Source organism: Panthera pardus, unplaced genomic scaffold (assembly GCF_024362965.1).
Source record: "Panthera pardus isolate Hobbes unplaced genomic scaffold, ASM2436296v1 HiC_scaffold_8, whole genome shotgun sequence".
Taxonomy (NCBI): Eukaryota; Metazoa; Chordata; class Mammalia; order Carnivora; family Felidae; genus Panthera; species Panthera pardus.
Genome location: NW_026527013.1, coordinates 119717814 through 119734935, shown reverse-complemented (window position 1 = coordinate 119734935; position 17122 = coordinate 119717814). Strand labels below are relative to the sequence as shown.

At 43.1% G+C, this 17122-nt stretch overlaps 1 protein-coding gene across 5 annotated transcripts in view; it reads right to left on the bottom strand.

Annotated features, from left to right (window-relative positions):
- CREB5 (cAMP responsive element binding protein 5) overlaps window positions 1-17122 on the bottom strand; it is a 398990-nt gene that overhangs the window by 249494 nt on the left and 132374 nt on the right. The window contains exon 1 of one of the 5 annotated variants that reach the window (XM_019443687.2): window positions 9179-9262. The exons of the other annotated variants lie outside the window; for them this stretch is intronic. The gene's annotated coding sequence lies outside the window, so the exon portion shown is untranslated. Of the gene's footprint in view, window positions 1-9178; window positions 9263-17122 lie in introns of those variants that run through there. 5 annotated transcript variants of the gene reach the window in all.

Below are 17122 nucleotides of genomic sequence, written 5' to 3'. Positions count from 1 at the left end.
TGAATCTTTGAGCACTTTGGCTCAAAGTACAGCAACAACCATTCTTCACCTCCACCATGAAAACCAGGAAAAACTGATCTGTGCTGCAGCACAAAGAAAATGATTTCTTCAGAGGGAAGCATGTTAAGTGAAAGAAAGAACTACTTCTTTAATGAGAATCATTAAGAAGAATTTTAAGGGACACTCGGGTGACTCAGTCGGTTGAGCATCCAACTTCAGCTTAGGTCATGATCTCATGGTTCCTTGAGTTTGAGCTCCACATCAGGCTCCTTGCTATCAGTGTGAAGCCTGCTTTGGATCCTCTGTACTCCTCTCTCTCTGCCCCTCCCCTGCTCTCTCTGTCTCTCTCTGTCTCTCTGTCTCTCTCTCTCAAAAAAAAAAAAAAAAAGAAAAGAAAAGAAAAAGAAAGATAGGAAGGAAGGAAGGAAGGAAGGAAGGAAAGAAAGAAAGAAAGAAAGAAAGAAAGAAAGAAAGAAAGAAAGAAAGAATTTTAAAAACTATCCAGGAATATACCTCACACCTTCTCCCACCAACATTTAAGACATCTCTTTGTCTCTGTGACCCCAACCAGAGATGGAAAAGGCTCCTAAGTGTTATATTCTAATTCTTCAGTAATCTCTTTTCTCCACCACACATGAAATCTGCAAATTCTCCACACTCCTTCCCCCAGACCGAGGGAGTAATTTCAAAACATTTTGGAAAAATAAACAATTAGGCAAACATTATCATTTCACATTAAGAGAAGATCTTTTTTTTCCTTTAAGCATTACGTAGTAACTCAAACATGAAATTGTTTTCTGAGTTCACATTTTCCCAATTATGGGTTCAAAACCTGTCTTCATTGATAAAAGAATGGCATTTTACCTCTGGGTAAATTAAATATCCAATTTCAAAAACACGAGTGACTACATCTTGCTGAGTTACTTTTGCTAGTATAGGTGCATAGATTTGGAACTGGTACAATAGTGTCATCAAGCCAGTGGATGGGTGTCAATACGCATGGAACAATCAGAGGTGTTCCTCGAGGCTCAGCCTTTCTTTGGCCTTTTCTTGTTCCGCATTTGTACCAACAGCTTGGATGAAGATGTAAAAATTGCGCCTGTCAAATCTGCAGTTGACACAGTGTTGGGAGGCAGAGCTTATGTTCTGGGTAGTAGAATCAGGTTTTACTTGAGCCAACTGTGTGATCTGGCCTCCAAAAATGCTAACATAAATCTAGGTTGCTGTAGAAGAAGTGCGATGTCCAGCTCAAGGGAAGTAATTACTCCACCGTAGAGCGCGCTGAACTGACCACATTTGGCCACCACATTTTAAGGGGGAAATTGACAAATAGGAGGGAATGAAAGCAATGAAGGCATCCAAAATGCATCACAGGAAGAACTGTAGAGGAATCAGGGAATATTTAGTCTGAAGAAGAAAAGATTTAGAGGGTCATGCTAACTGCCTTCAAATATTTGTGGGATTAGATACAGTCTATATTACTCCAGAGGGCATAATTTCAAAAAACTGGGATCATGTTGATAAAAGCCAATGATGACTACAATTTGAGTTCTTATTTTGAGACAACCACTATGCTAGATGCTTTATAAACTGCATCTCTAACCTTCACAATGGCATTACAGGGTCAGCGTTATTATCCTCGTTTTAAAACAATAAAAAGAGTAAAATTCCTACCATTACTAATACTATGCCATTCTCTTCTAGTCATCCACACTCTTTCTGGACTGATGCTCTAAAAATACAAATTTGATCTTTTGTCCAAAGACTAAACGAGCTGCCTTGTCATGTACTGAGCTTTCTGGCATTGGAGTTAAGCCAGTAGAGACTAGTGGTCCCCTGTCAAGGATGTCACCAAGAGGATTTCTGCATCAGGAGGGAGAAAGTGCTGCATGACTTCTAAGGTCTCTTCTATTGCTAAGTTTCCCTCACTTACGATACATGGTTCATACTTCGGCCCAATGCTTCCAAATGATTAGTAATCTGTGATAACACTGGAAATACACTGGCTTAGGAGTTAGGAGGTCTATTCTAGTCCAGGCTCTCTACCCCTCCTTGCAGCCATGTAACCTGGATAAATCATCCAACCCCCCTCAGCTCCATAGCCCCATTGCTAAAAGCAGGGGGTTGGACTACCTGGTTTCCATAATTATTTCTGGCTCTGATACTCCACAAGTCTCTTTGTATGTTATATTTTATGAGACATTAAATATCCAAACACACTTTTTAGATTCTGATTCATGGGCCTACAGACATTGATTTTTTTTTTCTCCATAACCATAAGCTTTTGGAGATGAGTCTCCTAAAAATTATAGCTTTATGCCAGACCCAAGGGATCATGATTCAAGAAACGGATCCAACACAAAGTAAAATTTCTCAAACTTCAAAGATGAAAATTCGCAAACTATTTTCACCTAAATCGCTCACTCTGGGGTTCCAATTTCTCCAAATGTTCCTTTGACTTCTTCTTCCCTTCATATCCTTCAATATACTTTGCTCTCCATTCAGTGTTGTTCTGAGACACAAAGGGTGTGAATGGAATGAGAATCAGGGCATAATGAGTCTTGATTGCATACTCAGTGAGTTTGAGGTAGAGTGGTAATTGTCTTTCTGCATGCATGGGCTTGGAATACAATATGCAAAAAAAACAACGCAATGTATATGAATATATGTCCATGTTCTTACAAATACCTATAATTTCAGGGCGTGGTCATGAAGGATGAAGGGCAGTGGACCACAGATGAAAGTAAAAGTTGGAGCATACGGGGAGAAGGTTGTTGATTCCCATAAGGTCCCAAAATGCTATCTTCAAATCTATATTCTGTCCAACTGCCAAGGTGTGGAGAATTTATGGGTTTCTCTATAAAGAGCCAGGGTCATCCCGACACGCGTTTACAAGTCAAGTTGTGCAATCTTGGAATTGTCTGCATCTTAATGAGGCCCGGGCAGTTACGAAGACTTTCAGAACTTCCCCGATGTAAACATCCATGAATTGCATCCAAAAGGTGTCTGAGACATTCACAGGATAACACAAGTTCTAACCTTGTGTTAGAAGAGACTAAGCTCTCTGGAGGTTTAGGAAGGATTCTAGAAGGTCCTAACTCCTTCTTTCTGATGCTCTCATTAGCTGGAATACCAGAGTGAGTATTTTGAATTCTACTAAGAGAGTAGGCTGCTCCGTGACAGAGGGGACAGTGAGGTATTAGAGGGGACATAGTGGGGTTGGGGAGGACACCAGGGGCCATGCCAGCTGCCTCTCTCTCCATAACATTCTCCTTAGTGTAGCCACACTGTGAAAGATGAATATAAGAAAGAATCCATCTCAGGCAACTTTGCATCAGGGAAAGGGAGAGGAGAGCACAGAGCCCTGTGAAAATTCCAGCTTTGACATGCACATTTAAATTCTGCTTTTTCAGAGTATGCTACTTATCCCAGAAGACTTCTAAGGGGAACAAAAACATGAGCACTGGAATATAGGGCTCAAGTTCAGATCAGCTCAATAGCACCTGGGCATGTTAAGTTCTCTGAGCCATACCTTCCTCATCTTTAAAATAGAGATAATCATCTAATGAACAGGGTTGTAGTGAGCCCCACATGAGAGGACGGATGTTCCAGCACAGTGCTGACAACATACGTGTACTTCCTCTCTCTTAGTATAGTCCCAAACGTGAGGCTCAGAGAGTAGTGGTTCATTCTGGGTGGCTACTCCCCATGACTGATTTTAATAGAAATATTACTAATAACAGCTAGCACTTATACAGCATTACCATATGGCAGAAAACTCATTTAGTCCTTATTAGTCTATGAGGCACATAGGATTATTAATCCTCGTTTTACAGAGGAGGAAACTGAAGCACAGAGAGGTTAAGTAACTTGCTCAAAGTTATCCAACTGATAAGTGAAGGAGCTCAGACCTAAGCCCTTTGGCTTCAGAGTCCAGATTCTTACCTACTAAGCCATACTGCCTGTATAGTCTTGCTGTAAAAATATTTTCTAGTGAAAAATAACATGGCAAAAAATAAAGTATACCTGCTATCCTTTCTAGGGACATTAAAAGAAATGGTTAATTGATGCTGGTATGGGATCCTGAGAATTACAATACACCTGTCTTACCACTAACTTGGGCCAATGTCATCACCACCATTTTCATACCTAGAAAAGACTGGGATACGCCATTAATTCATTTCTAAGTTGTTGACTCGTGACACTTGTCTTAATGTTATATTGCCTGCACAGGTCTTTTGAGACTGGTTTACAAGGAACAGGGCAGATTAAGATTAGGGAGGAAAGCTGTACTTCAAAAACTGTTGAACGATACTCCTACCAAACTACCAAAACAACCGTCACTCACTCGTTCTCTGATGAAGTTCAGCTTCCTCAATAGTTCCACGAGTTAAGCAAAAGGCTGAGAAAGAGATAATTTCTTTGATGTTTGGATCAAGTTCAATTTCCAAGGCAACTTCCCTTACAGCGGGTAGAAAAGCAGCTCGCACATGGATATGACCCTCAGTGGCCTTTAGCACACTCACCCGTTCCCAGGAAGTGGAAGGCCTGGCCCGAGTGAGGTTCTAGACTTGAGTCTGCAAGATACGGACCAGCAAGATCCATCTGACTGGACTGTGCTCTCCTCCAACTCCAGACCTCTGTTATCCTTTCTAATACTGGGTTTAGACAAAAGAGCCCTGAACCATCCCTGTAAGCATTTTACAGCTATTCATTTAATACTGTAGTAAAATGCTCAAGACAATAAATGTCTTCTCAGGTGCCACCCTCGACTGTGAGAAACAGTTTTCAGGTGTCTCTCAAAGATCCTGCTCCTTCCTGTTCAGATTCTCTCAGTGCCGTGGACTGTCTGTGTCTCTGCTCTCACCTCCTGCTTTAGGGTCTCAGTTAATTCCGCTAAATATAATCATATGGGTTAAAAGGAAGGAAATGATGCCACTTCATTCAGGTTACTAGAATTTTAGTTGAGCAAATCTCTGTGGTTGATGCATCCACAGATATCTTGGAAGTCAGAGACTCCTCTAATGCCCCTGAAAATGATATTGTACTCACTGCTCCCTGGTAAAGTTCCTCATTTCTCAAGAGTCTTCGCCAAGAAACCGTGGCACCAGCCTGCTTGAACACTTCTGCCGGCCATACCTCTGACATATGACTTGAGCTTTTATCATTTCATTCCAATCAATCTTTTCCGTAACATCTCCTGGCAACTCATCCTCTCTACCCTTTTCCTTCTCATTCACACACACAGACCTCAATGCTTCTTGACTATTCATTCCATTTCATGTCTCTATTTCACCTTTGCACATGATATCTCCTCTTTGCGGTCAATCCAAGATCCAGCACCTTTCTCCTCTGTGGAGCCTTCTCCCACTGCTTCTGGCCCCATTAGTTGCTCCCTGTTTTGTGCTCTCATGGTACCTTTTCCATATTGCCATTAAAGAGCCTGGCTGATTTCCACAAGCACTTCCTCCAGCAAACTTGGACCAGGGAATATGCCAGGTTCACCTGAGAACAGCCAGTGTCTGCTCCTTGATATGCACCTTGCAGACGTGCAATAAATTCAATTTTTCAGTGAATACATGAATGGTGGCGATTTTCTGCAAGTCTATTGCTTCTCTTTGCTTTATTTTCCTCACTTGTTAAGCAGGAACAACCATACCTGGTAAGGTTTGCATAAATATTTAGTTAAGTAATGCCAATGCAGAGCTTAGTACAATGTTGGACGTATTAAATGCCCAACACTTGTTAGTAACCATTACTTTAATTATCATTACTGTTATCATTAACAATGGTAACGCCACCTCTATACGCAATTAACCACTCTTTGGTCCTCCATTTTATCCCATAAATACCTCTTTCAAAGCTCTGATAACACATTGGTGTATTTGTTTATTTTTAAGATTGGTCTTCCCCTCCTAGCTATGAAGACTCTGACAACAGGAACAGTTTCTGATTTCACGTGGCTGTCCCCAGGGCTTAAAACAATACCTGCCACATGGAGGTTTGCTGAATGAACGTGTAGGGAGTGCAACTATAGTGCTCCCAAAAAAGAAAAAAGAAAAAGAACCAACTTCCCCAGAAGACCTACAGTTCAGAGGCAATATGGAAATCTAAGGAGACAGAGGGATAAAAAACAAACGAATCTGAAAAACACCTTTACTCACACAGGCAATAGAAACAGAGACCCATCCTCTAGAGCTGATTAAGCGCTGGCCTAAAGGGTGAAGGGCTAGCCAATGGGTCTGCACCTTCATGTGAGTTCCACCATTAAGCACATGATCTTGCTTGACTTATTAGTCTGTTGATTTTGCCTTCATACTGATTCCCACTTCTGTCTTTTCTTTGCTATCCCACGAGCTCCAGTTTGATAACCTTCCACCCTGACCACGCTATAACTTCTTACTGTTCTCCTGGCTTTCAACCCTTCTGGTCCCTCCCAGGCCACTCCAGACCGCACAGTCCAATTAATTGGTATGAATCAGCACTTTCCCAATGTCATACCTTAACTCTAAAACCTCCCAGGGCTCCCCAGTGCTTACACCGTGAAAGCCCACTCTTAGCCTTGCCTTCAAAGGCTCTTTTAACCAGCCCCATCTCTTACCCTGTCCCCTGTGCCAGCCATCCGCTCCAACCACCCTTCTCTACTCACTACACAACTCATGAGTTCAAATTCTCCCCTTCACACCTTTGCAGGTACATTCCCCAGGCCTGGAATTTCCTCTCTGCTTAGCTAAATCCTATCCTCTAGGCAATAAATCTGTTGGTTGATAGATACAGTGTTTTTCTCTAGTATAAATGAGGATAGTATTCCCTGGCTTCCTTTGAACTATGAAGTTAAGGTACAGAATGGCTTGAAAAGAGCTTTAAGAACATATGTATTATCCTGCCACCCTTGCTCTCCTCTCCTCTGACATCCCCTCATTCGTGCAAAGACCGCTTTCCTCTGTTCAGCCTCTGGTTCATCTTAAATACCACCTTTTCAATGTTACCTCTCTAACTAAAAAAAACCCTCCTATTATTTTCTACCTCAGTACCCCGAACCTTTCCTTTATAGCATGTGTCATAAGGTGTGATTTTTATCATTATCATTTCCAGTTATATATTATCACTATCATTTTATTATTATTTCCAGTTATATATACTTTTATCATTATTTTTTTATTTTTTTTTTAAATTTTTTAATGTTTATTTATTTTTGAGACAGAGAGAGACAGAGCATGAGCGGGGGAGGGGCAGAAAGAGAGGGAGACACAGAATCCGAAGCAGGTTCCAGGCCCTGAGATATCAGCACAGAGCCCAATGCGGGGCTCGAACTCACAGGCCGTGAGATCATGACCTGAGCCGGAGTCGGACGCTCAACCGACTGAGCCACCCAGGCACCCCTATACTTTTATCATTATTATTTCCAGTTACCTATTATAAATTCCTGGAAGGGAAAGCGCCCGTCTTATTTTCTCTTCTGTTGCTAGTGCCCGGCTCAGTGCCGACACAGAACTAGACAACCAGTGACCGAATGGACAAATGAATTAGGATTTCTGAGGTGATGATATAATAAAGAGCAACCAATTTACAATTTCCTCTCATTGGGCACACGGTCGTCTTAAGCCGGAGATACAGAGAGATAACATTTGCTGACTTGAATCCTCATAAGTCATATCAACAGAGGCCAGACACAGCTTAACAGTCTCCTCAAATTGCCAATGCGTTTGGTCAATTCAAATCACTGGTTGAAGTGAGGCAAGACAGGCCCCCCCCCCCCCCAAGCAACTGGAAAACATACAGGAGAAGACAAAGTGAAATGATTACAAACAAGCAAGAAACTAGGGTCCTGGGGTGTATATGGGGGAAGGGAAGCGAATGGCACCAACGGCATTGCCAGGCTCCCACTTCTGTACAGCATGGGGAAGAAAAGGTTCTCGAATATCCTGAAAGAGGCACTGAGCACACCGGGAAATGCTGAAGAGACACACTAAGAACCTGGTATGGCCACACCCGGGGCAAACGGCCCATTCTAGAATTAACTAAGCATATTTCCCTTCCTTCCTTACCAGAACGTGTGAAATTACCAAAAGTAAGGGTGAATATAAAACTAGCACAAGGATGCTGATGGTCTGTTTCCTCAGCATTTCAAAGAGAATCAAATACTTATGCTCAATGACCAGAAATACCAATGTAGCGCTCTCTTCAATGCCGCTCATGATCCACTATAGTTCTGAGAAGAGACTTTGCCTTTCCCTCTCCCAAAGCCCCCCCCCCCCCTCCCTCGGCTCTTCTCTCCTGGCCAAAAGAGCTGGAGGGTAGGGCTGGCTGCTAAGATGAATCTGCTTGAAAACTCCCCTGCCTGGAGCATTGGTGGAGTATCTGCATTCCTGAATATTTGGCAACAGCCACGCTCTTAACATGAAATAGAAATGTGATCTTCAGTGGGAAGGAAAATGTGCTACAAGATAGACTTCCTCCTCCGAAACAATAGAGAATAAGAGTGCCTGCACTTCGTTTCACTTCTGGTGGAACCCGTCGGGTGGCTTGCCATGAATGGCCTTGCTTTGTAAATTGTTCAGTACCTTCACAAACGTAAGTTACTGCTATGCTGCGCTAGTGATCAATATTAATTCAGGGAAGTGGATGTTTTATTAGAAGACAAGGACCCTCTACCTGCCATTGCTACCAAGCAAACTGAATCATAGCGACTGGTGTTTGTTAAGTCTTCGACCAAAACCCAAATGATATAATGCAACACAGGAAATCAATGAGAGACTGAGTCTGTCTTATTTGATGAAATCCTAATAGAAAGAGATAACATTTTTACCTTGACCATACCAAATGAAATTCACTTGTTGTGTGCATTAGGGCACTGGCCACAACTGGATGCAACAGTCCTCAAAAGAAGCCTCTGGAAATCTTGTCTGAATATTGAGAGCGAATTTTCAAAAAACAATTTTTAACGTTTATTTATTATTGAGAGACAGGGAGAGACAGAGCATGAGCATGGGAGGGGCAGAGAAAGGAGGAAACACAGAATCCGAAGTAGGCTCCAGGCTCTGAGCTGTCAGCACAGAGCCCGACGTGGGGCTCGAACTCACAAAACGCGAGATCATGACCTGAGCCGAAGTCGGACGCTTAACTGACTGAGCCACCCAGGTGCCCCAAGAGCAAATTTTAAAATAAGAATTCTTACCAGTCATTTGGGTTCTCTGGGTCCTTAGGAGTCCAGAGAAGTGCAATGGGGGTCAATGAGATAGATGGTTTCCATGTTTACAGCGCATATAATGTACATTCCCAAACCTACATAACACTTATTACCATTCTGACCTCATCACTTCCTACTACTCCTAACCTTACTCGCTCTGCTCTAGACACATACTGGCCTCCTCAATGTTCTGCAGACATACAATAGCCACGGCACTGGCTGCTCCCCCCTCCCCACCCCACCCCCCGAAAAGGTTCCTTCTCCTTCTCCTCACATCTCCTTCTGCCACCAATTCCAAATGTCTGCTCAAACGTTACCTCCCAATGAGCCTTGTGTCTGAGGCTGGCCACTCTAAACTGACAACTCAACTTCCTTGAATCCACATTTCCCTTACTTAGTTCATCCTTTCCCATCATGACATCCATTCCTTCCTCACTTGCTCCAATCCAAAAGCACCAAACTACTTCTGATCCCTATTCTTAAGACAATATGCAAGAAAAGAAAAGACACAAAATCCAATGACTCTATTCTTTTTGAACCACTAGAAATCTCTCTTATCTCTTTCTCCGTGGATGCCATGTTTTGAAAATACTTCTTTAAAAGTCATGAATTCATGGGGTGCCTGGGTGGCTCAGCCGGTTGAGCGTCTCGCTTCGGTTCAGGTCATGATCTCATGGTCTGTGAGTTCGAGCCCCACGTCGGGCTCTGTGCTGACAGCTCAGAGCCTGGAGCCTGCTTTGGATTCTTTGTCTCCCTCTCTCTCTGCTCCTCCCCCGCCCATGCTCTGTCTCTCTCTCTCTCTCTCTCTCTCTCTCTCTCTCCTTCAAAACTAAAAACATTTTTAAAAATTTAAAAAGTAATAAAAGTCATGAATTCATTTTTCTGTACCAGTCTTGAAGCCTTCACATTTCTTAATTTCTAAAATCTCATTTCACTCTATTGTACCATCAGACACTACTGTTTCACAGCATTGATAAAATTCTAGGCCCAGAAAGAAACTGATGCTTTATTTTTTTATTTAAAACAATTTTTTTAATGTTGTTTCATCTTTGAGAGAAAGAGAGAGAGAGAGAGAGAGAGAGAGAGAGAGAGGGTAAGGGGCAGAGGGAGAGGGAGACACAGAAACTGAAGCAGGCTCCAGGTTCTGAGCTGTCAGCACAGAGCCCGACGCGGGGCTCAAGCCCACGTGCCATGAGATCGTGACCTGAACTGAAGTCGGACGCCTAACCGACTGAGCCACCCAGGCGCCCCAAGAAACTGATGCTTTAGTTTTTCTGGGCAAACTTGCTGCAGATAAATGTATAACTGCAATTAGAAAATTTGACTACTATATCACTTGGGATGCCAAAAGGAAACAGACAGCACACTGAAATTGTGTAACTTGAGAACTGATTAATAAATAAACTATTTGCAAAGGTGTGGGCAGAGTGCAGGGAAGCCACAGCCACATTGCAGTACCCTGGGGCCAATAAGCGTTCCTAGGCCTATAGGAGTTGAGAGAAGGGAGAGGTTACCAGACCTCAGGAGAGAGACAGGTTAGCAGGAGACCAGGGAGGAGAGAGCTGTGTGGACAGGGCATCTGGCAGGACCTGGGACCTTTGGTCAAAGAAGACAACTAACTGAGGCAGCTGGGAGAACAGACACCCAATTCCCCTTTTCTCCCTTTCTGGAACCTACTGTGGTAGTTCATGGCCACTGGCCCAAATCCAACAGGAAAACACAGGTTAAAGGTCAGCCTTTCAGGGTAGACAGCAGGGTGGAATAGGGGGAAAATGGGCCCAGATGGACACTGAGAAAATATCTAGCACAAGTATGTTTGATTAAATTTATTTTATTTCACAAGCAATATACTTCCTTATTAGAGAAAATTTGTGAGGAAAAACAATACATGGGAAGGAACAAAATCACCCATCATCCCAACATACAGAAAAAAACTAATAGTTTACTATATCTCTCCAGATATTTTCTCTCTATATATGTATACACACCATGTACACACGCGCGCGCACACACACACACACACACACACACACACACACACACACATTATGATATGCAAGAGATCCAAAAGATCAGAAACCCCACTAGGACGCAGTAACACAGTTTGCATTCCACCCCACCTACCATAACTAAAAAAAAAAAAAAGAAATGTTATCTGTATCTTTATTTCCTCTCTAATTTAAACCATATAAGGACAGGACTGTCACTAGCTGAACTGGCTCTGCATTTATCCGTGTGCTTAACAAATCATGATGGGACTGATAAAAACAATACAAGACAGAGTGAAGCCTGTCCCACAGTGCACCCAAGTAACCCAGCTCCACCCCACAAAGATGAGCTGGGGCAGGCACGGCTCCTCTGAACCCAGTTACACACCCTCAAAACAAGGTCTCACTTTTAGGCCACAGCTTCCAATGTGTCTACATTCCTCCTGGTGAAACAACTGAGCTTGGAAGAAGAACAACTTGCTATGTGGGAGTCACAGAGGGAAGAAATTGGCACCTGCTGTCTCCGTACCATAGGGCCGTAACAGCGCGGAGTTCAATTGTCTTTTCCACCGAAGTTATTGCGTGGCAGGAAAGTGAGGACACGTAGAAGGTGCAGTTTTCTACTCTAGACAGTCAGAATTTATGGGTTGGCTGGCTAAATAGAAGCGCTAATGCCAATGAAATGTCTATATCTAGATGACCTCCCCCAGCAACCTGTCGCTCTTGTATTAGAACGCCAAATCTATAGGTCCCTGCTCTTTGACCACTTGGACATCCTGTGTATTTCCATCTTCATTTTCATCCTCTTGTGCTCTATTGACAACCTCAAGGTGGGACAAATCACTGATTATTTGATAGACTAAGAAATAATATTTCTAAATCTAAAATAAAGATGAGATTTCAGGAGAGTCAGGTACCCACGTAAGAACCACACCCACACTGCTGGAGCCTTTAGTAAGCCAGGCTTTGTGTCTTTCCCTTTGTGTTGATATGTCCTTAAGCTGATAATATATATGTGTGTTTATTTTTGCTCCCCAGATAAGTTTTTTTATTTCATTTTGAAGTTTATTTATTTATTTGGGGGAGTGGGGGAGCAGAGAGAGAGGGAGAGAAATGATCCCAAACAGGCTCCATGCTGTCCGCACACACAGCCCGACTCAGGGCTCAAACTCACGAACCGAGAGATCATGACCTGAGCCAAAATCAAGAGTCAGACGCTTAACCAACTGAGCCACCCAGGCGCCCCAAGTTTTTGTTTTTTAAATATCTGAATGTTGTCTGGTTGCTTTTTAAAAAGTCTAACTGCAGATAGCCCATGTATAAAGAAATGTTTCTCAGATGTCTTTTCACACGTATATAGTTCAGTATCGCTTTATGAAATAGTTTCCAACTGCTATGGATGAAATTAAAGAAATTTAAATCTGCTCTTAAAAGTCAAATAGAATCTGAGAATGAAGAGCCATTTTAAAGGTTTGTAACCATTGGTAAAAGGCATGTTCAGGGCAAAAGATGAAACACAAAATATTTGAATCTCTTATATTATCTTCACTTTGATTAAACATCTTTGCCCCTAAGTTAGTTCTGCAATTACACATAATATTGACTTCTGTGGGTAGCTAATTAACTCTCCATTCCCTTTTTAAGAAACAATGACAATGGGGCGCCCGGGTGGCTCAGTCAGTTGAGCATCCAACTTCAGCTCAAGTCATGATCTTGTGGTTCCTGAGTGCGAGCCCCACATCAGGCTCTGTGCTGACAGCTCAGAGCCTGGAGCCTGCTTTGGATTCTGTGTCTCTCACTCTGTCCCTCCTCCACTGTGCTGTCTCTCAAAATAAATAAACATTTTTTTTTAAAAAAAAAGAAGAAATGACAATGTTTAGGCATAAATCTGATCTCCCTTCTGCTGGCATAGGAAAACCCAGTCCCCAAAGCCTCAGTGTCCTTATAGATGCCTTGTCTTATATTTTACCCCATTTATTCTTTTTTTAAAGCATTTTTAAAAGTTTATTCATTTATTTTGAGAGAGAGAGAGACAGTGATTGTGGGGGAGGGGCAGAGAGAGAGAATCCCAAGCAGGCTCAATGCTGCCAGCACGGAGCCCAATGTGGGGTTCGAACTCATGAACCGTGAGATCATGACCTGAGCAGAAGTTGGATGCTTAACAGACTGAGCCACCCAGGTGACTGATTCTAAAAGTCTGTCATATCTCCACTTTTGATGAAGGTTGAGGCTCCATGTCTGAAGAAGGGCTGACAAGGTTAAAACAAACCTCTTTCCCCTTCCTCTCCTCCCTTCCATTGACTGGCATTAAAATCATCAAGAACTCTTCTTGTTGAAGGCCTTTTTCATGCTCTTCCAGAGGCAGCAGAGGGAAAAGACCTATTTCATCCCTAGTTTGTAACTTTGTGTAGAGGGAATCCGGAAAACTTACCTTTCTGGCACATCGTGACCACATTTGGGGAAACTTTCTACACACACACACACACACACACACACACACACAATGCTACTTACCACTGGCTGAACAAAATTCAAGTGGAGGCTGAGAAGGGGGAGGAATGCTTGGCCAGTGGTAGAAAGAGGTTGAATTGCTTATGGCCTTTTATCTTAATTTTTGTGACACAATCCAATTACATCTATTTAGTACTGCCTTCTAATTACTAGCAGAGATGAATAATGAAAGATTACCCTTGTGTTCAAGCTCTCCCTCAAGTCAGCCTCCCTCCCTGGTTCACTCATGTGAACATTCTAGATTCAAATACAGAGCATATCTAGAGCTCATGGCATGCTCAGCCAAATAAAGAGTCACTTTAAAAACTGGAAAAAACCCTTCAGGGCTTCAGTAAGAGGCCAAGGTTACAGGCTGGTGCTGTGAAGGGCAGGGTGGGATAGAAAGGGACCCTGTCCCGCCTCCAGGTATGGTGTCTGTAACCAAAGAGATGTTGGCCAGCAGGAGCTACAAACTCTTTAATGTACAGGATTTAATGGTCAGGTTTCAGTGGTAATATAGGAATGTGAAAAGGAACAAAAGAAAAGCAGATCTACCGAAGTTAAGATAATTACGGAAACAGTGGCAACTGGGGCAGGAAAAAGGAGGGATGATGTCTCTACCTTCATTAGGAATAGAGTCCCTTGACTTTGGACGGATAAACCCGAAACAGGAGATCCAGCTTGGATGTAGGCTGGGAAAACAGGCAAAAAGAAATTCCAACCTCAAGGAAAAGATTTTTTTTAAATCAAACCTCTAAGAACCTGCTCTCAGAACTTTAGATTTGAAAGAATCTGTCCCCATCAACAGCCTTTAATCCCACTCCCTGACTCAACAGAAAAGAAAACGGAGGCCAGAGGAGAGGATGTGACCAGACCAGTAGTTCACATCTAAGTGGACAAAGAAATAGGACAAGAGTCTAGATCTTTTGATTCCTCATTCAGTGCTCTTTTGGCTATGATGAATGATTTTAGAGCTCACCCCTGTAAAGTGGAAAAAGTGACTTTATGTCATGTTCGCTTCAGACCTCAATATATTGGACTAATAAGGTAATGAATTATTTCATCTTGGGGTTGCAAAACCTGGCAGGCACTCAAAAGAGGCAAGAGTTAGGGTCAGGTCCGGTGATGCCCATCTCCTCGGAATGACCATTAGGGACTTGGAGGGAAGGGGAAGGGATTCTCCTTGACGATGGACACACTGGCCCTCAGGCCCGACCAGCCTCCCTGCGGCCGGTCAGAATCTCTGAGAGCAGAAGTTCTGAGGTCACTCAGAACTGCATGGAAGGAACACATGGGGCCTCCTGAAAGCCCAGCACAGCACAGTTATAAGGCTGGGTCCCCGCCAGTTGCTCAAAGTACTTTCTCAACAAAAACAAAAACAAAACCCGGCAAAGAGCTCCCTTTGTCCTGACAATTCTCCCTCACACTTAAAGTGCCCAGCCCAATTAGGACCGTTTATTCTGTGCACACTTGGATAACGCGCTCTGATAAAAAGCTAAAACTGCAGAGCATGGCTGCAGGGACAGGAAAACACTATTGCTTCTATGGTTTCATACACAGATTGCGTCATACTTAATGCTGAAATCATAAACTATATATTTTTGCCCCCTCCGAGCTGCCTATTGTGTGCTTATAAACAGGAACCTGGCAGCATGTCAGGGGTGCAAATTGATTTCCTTTCCCAAATAAAATTTTAAAAAGCAAATAAACAAGGTTATGTTGGCTAATGAAACATTACATGCCAGGCTGGGGAGAATTCTTTTAAAATGTATTTTCTTGAGCAAAGGCAACGCAAAGCATCCGTAAAAGGTTCTTTCATAAACAACATGTTTACACAAAAATGCATTACTTGAAAGAAAGGCAAGTCATGGTGCATCTCCCATGATATATTTGGACCGGCTTTTAAGAAATAAATTAGGGATGGGTGAGAAGGGGGGTGTCCCACACTGCTACAGAATTTGGAAATTAACTAAAGCCACTCACAAGTAAGATGAAGTGGTTCGTGTTTAGAAAACTGCTTGATCTTAGTGTTTTTATCATTTGTCATCGAGACGTAAGTAGCCCACTTGGAGTGCCTCCTATTGGTATGAGGAAATTCAGGAAAGAAAACTGAATCGTGCCCACAGTGCTTAGAGACATAGGACGAGCAAGCCTGGATGACTAGCATCGATGGAAACATCTCTTGGACAGTGACCTGCTTCCCAGCTGGAAACAGGGTTAGTAATCCTCATGTAAGAGGGATTCCCTGGCTCTTGTCCACCTTACACTTTACCACAGAGAATGAATTCCTGGAGCCCCAGGACCGAAGCCATCCCAAGTGGGCTGTGAAGCCCAGATCAAATATTCCTGCGTCGTCTCCCTCCTTCCACCGTCTTCCCAACACCTTTTTGCTCACGCGCCCAGGCGGCAGAAACCCTGGTGCATCCCGATGAGCAGACAAAGCCCCAGGACGACTCGGAATGCAGCTTGAAGGAGGAGGCTGAAAAGGTAGAGGGACAGTCTCAAGCCTGCGCAGCTGAGAGCTGAGTTGCTACCTGGCAGTAGTGGTAGATGGACAGAGAACATCCTGCGTGTTGTTGTGAACCCCGGTGATGCGTCCTTCCCTTACAGTTACTGTCTGTCATCAGGGAATTAGTATCTCATACTAGAGCCCAAGAGCACAAGATAGAAACTCCCTATAGTCTTGGGATGGTCCCGACTATGAAGGAAGAAAAGAAACCTTTTAATCCTGCTCAGGGGCTTTTTGTTCAGCCTAAAATACAACTCAGCCGGCTAGTCCGAAATAAAGAACAGAACGGTTCAAAATCACAAAGGTAACCCTGAAATCCCGCAGACCCAAAGGCCCTACCCTCAGAGAATGGTGTTGGGCGGTGACAGGGTGTGAGGGCTCGGGGATGGAAGAGTGCCTGAGATGACAAGTTCTCTCTCTCTTTCTTTCTCTCTCTCTCTCTCTCTCTCTCTCGCCCCCAACTCACCATGCAACCTTGGTCAGGTCTCTGGGCCACTCGGAACTTTCTTTTTTCCACCACTTTTAATATAAGGCAAACACTGTCAGTCTGATGGCTGTGTGATTAATGAGGTAACATTTGTAAAATGCTAAGAGCTTTCCAGAACTCAAATGCAAATACTTTAGGCCAAATACTCTGGACAACAGTTAAAACACAAAAAGGGTTAGTCACCAGTTGGCTGAGGATATGAACCTGGGAAGGAATTGCAGAAGGAGTGTGTCCTGTGAAAGGATTTGACCATGGTCGGGTGCACATCAGGGAAAGGGGAAGGAAGGAGAAAGAAGCTTTAGGCCTTGCAAAATCTAGAATATGAATTGTTTCACCTGCAACAGAGGCCATTAGCTTTTAAAACCCTGCACCCTTTCAACAATACCAAAGATAATTTAATTCCACAAAATAGTTTCGACACACATAATCCTATAGGGTATAACCCAAGGTATGACAGT